The sequence below is a fragment of the Neopelma chrysocephalum genome, unplaced genomic scaffold, assembly GCF_003984885.1.
Source record: "Neopelma chrysocephalum unplaced genomic scaffold, ASM398488v2 Primary Assembly neopelma1_198, whole genome shotgun sequence".
NCBI classification, from domain to species: domain Eukaryota; kingdom Metazoa; phylum Chordata; class Aves; order Passeriformes; family Pipridae; genus Neopelma; species Neopelma chrysocephalum.
In genome coordinates, this window is record NW_020897860.1 from 380,146 (window position 1) to 386,074 (window position 5,929).

A 5,929-nucleotide genomic window follows, 5' to 3' on the forward strand; every position below is an offset into this window, starting at 1 on the left:
GGCACACAGATGTTTTGGGGTGCAGATCCCTCCTGGTTTATGGCACACAGATGTTTTGGGGTGCAGATCCCTCCTGATTCAGGGCACACAGATGTTTTGGGGTGCAGACCCCTCCCAGTTTAGGGTGCAGAGGTGCTTTGGGGTGCAGTTTCCTCCTGGTTTAGGGCACAGCAGGATCAGGGGCCAACAAGTTTGGGGCAGACACCTGGTTTGGAGTGCAGGTCCCTTCTGGTTCAGGGTGCAGCCAGTTTGGGGTGCAGGGCTGGTCCAGGACAGGGCACCTCCCAGTCCAGGGGCAGCTGGTTTAGGGTGCAAGGCTGGTCCAGGGCACAGGTCCCTTCTGGTTCAGGGTGCAGCCCCTTTGAGGTGCATCCTCCTGTCTCTGAGTGCAGCTGGAACAGGGTGTCCGGCCATGCCAGGGCTTCACTGGTTTAGGGTGTGGGTCCCTCCCAGTTCAGGCACAGCTGGACTGGGGTGCACAGCTGGTTTGGGGTGTGGGTCCCTCCTAATTCGGGCACAGCTGGTTTGGGGTGCGGGTCCCCCCGGGCTCGGCTGCAGCTTCACCGGGGTGCAGATTCCTCCCGATTCAGGGCATTCAGGGACCCGGGTCCTTCCCACCAGAGCAAGACGCGGGTCCCTCCCGGTTCTGGGTGCGGGTCCCTCCCGGTTCTGGGTGCGGGTCCCTCCCGGTTCGGGACCAGAGCACAAGGCGGGTCCTGCCCGTTCGGGACCAGACCAGGATTCTGGACACAGGTACCTTCCGGCTCCGGAGCGGAGCAGGATGGGGGTTCCCCCCGGTCCAGGATGCAGTCTCAGGATTCGGGTGCCCCCGGTTCAGGACCGGAGCAGGATGCGGGATGCACGTGCCTCCTGGCTCGGGACCGGAGCAGGATGCGGGTTCCCCTCGGTCCGGGATGCAGCCGGTGCAGATACGGATCCTCCTCGTTTTGGGATGCAGCCGGTTCGGAACGCGGATCCTCCCTGGATCGGGATTCGGTCGGTTCGGGGTGCGGCCGGTTCAGGATGCGGATCCCCTCCGTCGATCGGGATGCGGCCAGTTCGGGATGAGGGTCCCCCGCTGGATGGGGATGCAGCCGGTTCAGGATATGGATTCCCGCCGGTTCAGGATGCGGTTCGCCCCCGGATCGGGATGCAGCCGATTCAGGAGCGGAGCAGCCTCGGGTCGCAGCCGGTGCCGCGAAGCGACTGCGGCTGTCAAGGCACTCCCGGGCCTTTTATAATCGGGGCGGGCGGTGCCAGAGCCCGGTGGGCAGAGTCGGCAAGGGAAGAGCACTCCCCAGCCCCTGGTCCCCTCCCCCGGTCCCCGGCCCCTCTCCCGGCCCCCTCCACCCTGCCCAGGGGAGCTCTTCTCCCCTCTCCACTCCCACCTGCCCCGTAGAAGGGGCTATTCCAGCTTCCCCGACCCCCCCCCGACCCCCATTTTCATTCCTCCTCATCCCCGTCCAACCTCTTTGCCCTCCAAAGCTTCCTGTGCTTTGTGTCCTTTTTGGGGGGCTCAGGGAGGTCTGGGCCAAAACGCTCTCAGAAGTCACTGAGAATTTAAACACCCTGATAATAGCAAAGCTTATATATTTTATATTATTTTATTTTATATTATTTTATTTTATATTTTAAATTTTATTTTATGAGGGGGATCTGGGCCAAATACACTCTCAAAAGTCATCGGGAAAAATCCTGATAATAATAAAGCTTATATATATTTATATGTTATATTTTTATATTATATATTTATACATTTTATATATTATATAATATTTATATATTATAAAGCTTTCCAATATACCATCCAGAGGATCTCTCCAAGCAATTGTGGCCCATGAGTGTTTTGCAACCCCAGTGAACAAAACAAATAACTGAATTCCCAAAGAAGGAAAAGCTCTTCCCACTCCAGCACAACCTGTTTCCTTCCACTGCAAACAGGACATTCCATTTTAGCGCCCCTTCTCTCACAAAGCAAACAGCAATTAAAGGGCTGGTGAAACCTTCTCCACTAAAACCTCATTTTTGCCATGAATTTGGGATCTCGTTAAGCTGCAAACGGGGCTTTGCAGCTTCCCACAGGCCTGGTTTAAATCCACCAAACGGGGGGGTTTCAACGTGCTCCTCCAGTGGGTTTTTATTTACTTGGGTTTTTATTGCGGGCAAAACCACAACAACCCGTGTTGCTGCTGCCAGGAAAGGCGCCTCTCCCTCGGGATGCGCTAATGCAATGAGGAGGAACCTCGAGCCCAGCAAAGCCGAGCTTGTCCCTCCGGTTTGCTCAGGATGCTCCTAAATCACGGCTTCCCTCCCGAGCTGCTGGAAGAGGAAGCGCTCCCAGGTAAAGCCGCGGCTCCCTGGAAACTGGGAGGGAGGAACTGGGGTTGGAATTGCGGAGCCGAGCGTGGGGAGGATGGGGGGGATCAGACACCGGAGGGAGCTGAGGGGCTGGAAACCTTTAATCCCCAACATCGCGTCGTTTGGTGAAGGGAGACTGAGCGTTTTAACATGGGGATGGATGAAGGAGGCACATTCCAACCGGGAATATATCCCAGCTCTGCGTTTCCAGCCGTTTCAGGGGCCGGTGGGTGACCACGGAGGGGTCCAGGCAGGGGGCCGAGCGCTCTTCCCGATGCTCCCGGACCACTCGATGGCAGCATTGCTTAAAAATGCGGGAGGAGCGATGGGAGAGCTAGGAAAGGCTCGATGGGAATTGCGTTTCCCACCTCCCCCCCCCCGAGCCCCCGACACGTTATTTTGGGGAATTGCCATAAATTTGGCAAAGGGTGAACCCCAAAGGCAGGGAGATGGGGGCGGAGGAGGGGGGAAAATTCCCAGCTATTCCCAGCGAATCCTTCCCCACTCCCTCCATCCCTGAATTTCTCCAGGCTGGCAGGATCATCCCAAGGATGAAGGCAGGGCTGAGGGAGCACATTCCTGCCTCAGTTCTCCCACTGGGAAAAGGGAGGCAAAGCCTTTTCAGCTCCTAGAGGAAAGAACCAGCTCTTTTTTCCTTGGCTGCTGCTGTGCAAGGAGTTGGAATTCAGGCTGATGTCTGGATTAGTAGGAATTGGGGCTGATGTCTGGATCCATTGGAATTGGGGCTGATGCCCAGATCAATTGGAATTGGGGCTGATGTCCGGATCCTTTGGAATTGGGGCTGATGTCCAAATCAAGTGGAATTCAGGCTGGTGTCTGGATCAGTTGGAACTGGGGCTGATGTCTGGATCCATGGGAATTGGGGCTGATGTCTGGATCCATTGGAATTGGGGCTGATGCCCAGATCAACTGGAATTGGGGCTGATGTCTGGATCCATTGGAATTGGGGCCGATGTCTGGATCCATTGGAATTCAGGATGATATCTGGATCAAGTGGAATTCAGGCTGATGTCTGGATCAGCTGGCATTTAGTCTGGATCAGAGAAGGCTCTGGAAGGGGAATGTTTGTAGTGGCATGTTCAGGTTGTGAGGTGTTGGAATCTGGTGGGATTTCACATTTTGTTGTTTTGAAAGAGGCTGCATCAAAAGGAAATCAATCAATCAATACTAAGATAGAAACCCTTGTGAGGAGGAACAGATGAATTTATTGCTCAGCAAAACCAGATTATTGCAAGATTTTGACAGCTCATTAACACTTGTGGGTCCCTGGGAAGGTGCCAGGGTTGTTCTGGGTGTGAATTCATTGGGCTCTTCCAACATTGCCCCTCCTTCCTTTCCTTCATGTGTGTCCTCAGCCCTTCCAGACACACAGAAAGGTTTTGTAACCGGAGCTGAAGCAAACCTTGCCTTTTCCTGTTGTGTTTTCTACAAGGACAGGAAGCTCTTCCACTGGAGCTTCCCAGCACAGTCCCCTGGGCTGGTGGAACATCAAACACATACAAAGTCTGGTTGTCTGGGAGGAAAAACTGGGCTTGTCCTTCAGGGAACCATCAGAGACGGTGATTTTCCAGCTTCTGAGGGTTTGGTTCCTCCATCTACCCTGGCCAAGGGGTTGGATCCCATTTCCCTGCTGCATAAAATCAGTTCTGAGCAGCACCAGGAACAGGTTCAAGCTTTGCCACCTCCCCAGACTGTGGCTGCAGCTCCTAAACCACAACAAGAGGTGTTTTCCTGGTGTTTTCCTTGGGAAAGAAAAGTGCAGGTGGATCAAGATACACTTTAAATCTGGGATGTGGCACCAAGTGGGGACAGCAGCTTGTTCCCAGCAAGACTTTTCCTAAAACAGCTGCTCCAGAAGGGAAAAACAGTTTGCTCCCAGTAAGTCTTCTCCTAAAACAGCTGGATCCAGAAGGGAACATCTGCCTGGTACCCAGGCCCAGGGGTTGGATCCCATCTCCCTGCTGCCTAAAATCAGCTCTGAGCAGCACCAGGAACACCTTCAAGCTTTGCCACCTCCCCAGACTGTGGCTGCAGGTCCTAAACCCCAAACAGCCCTTGGAGGAAGTGTTTTCCTGGCTTTTTGCTCAGGAAAACAAGAGCAGGTGGGTCAAGCTCTGCTTTAAATTTGAGATATGGCACCAGTGGAGAAAACAGCCTGTTCCCAGTAAGTGTCTTCTCCTAAAAGAGCTGGATTCAGAAGGGAACATCTGCCTGGTTCATCCCTCAAGCAGAGCAGGGCAGCAGCTTGTCCTTGTGCCCCTGTGCCCAGTCAGTGAGGAGCTGGAGCCTTGGAAATCCCTGGCTTTGCCAAGCTGCTCCTCAGGATTAATTTGGGAATCATCATCCAACACCCCCAAAAGCAGCTGCCTCCTGCACCAGGGGCTGCACAAACACGTGTTCACCTCACACCTCTCCAAACCCCCCGTTTTCCTCCCCTTGGCTTTAGGCTGAGCCCAGCTGAGCTCTGCTGTAGGGCTGCATCTGGCAGCTGGTTGGTGTTTCCCAGGTTGAGGTGCTTTGGTAATTAATGAGTCTCCTCCTCCCCCTCCCGGGGCACTTTGGCTGAAGGTCTTTAGGGTTTGGAGCCTCCAAAGCTGGGTGGGTGGAGGTTGGGCAGCTCTGAATTGGTGTCTTTATTAAATATAGGATTATTTGGGCTTTTTTTTAGCAGGATGTGGGTGCAGTATGAGGTGGGATTTATTTCTCTGGGTGCATTGTACAAAATCCTGATGGGATTCTTGAGGCCAAAAGTTGGACTGGATGATCCTTGTGGGTCCCTTCCAACTGAGGATATTCCATAATTCTCTCTTTAGGGCAGCACTGCAGAGGGATTAAACCTTTGCAAAGCCCTTCAGGGCAGGGTTTTTTTAGATTTCCTGGCCTTGCACAAGGATTGTGTCCAATGGTTTCCTTAGAAATGAGGTTTTTGAGGATGTTCTGGTTGATGGTGTGCTCTGGGAGTCACCTCCTGCCCCAACAAGGGCTGTGTTGAGGGGGGCACTCAGCAATGTGACCCTTAAAATGGTGAATAAAGGGATGTTGTGTGTTTGCTGTGTCCTGGTGTGGGATTTTGGAGCTTCTTAAACCAGAGAGAGCTCTTAAATCTGGTCCTTCCAACCCCAACCATCCCAGGATTCCACGTGGTGAGGGGGGAATAGGCAGAAGGGAGTTGTGAATTTGGGGAGATGTGGTTTGGGAACAAAATCCTGGGGCAGCTTAAGGATTTTAGCACTTCAGGGGTCTAATCCTGAAGTGGTTTGGGATGGGGTTTTAAAATCCTGCCTTGTAATTAAGTCAACCCACTGATGCTGCTGTGACTCCAAAGTTGCCTGTGGTGGGAGGACCCCCTGGTTTTGGAGTGTGAGAGGAGAAAATAACTGGGATTACACAAAACAAAACCCAGAACACCCCAAACCCACACTAACAACCCAAATCACAAGGGTCTGTTGGCTGCTGAGCCCCAAGTGATGCCAAGATAAGCAGGGGAGGGAAAATGCTGCTCCAGGAGGGGCTGAGAACAGGCTCCTGAAGGAACATCCCAAAATTCTAG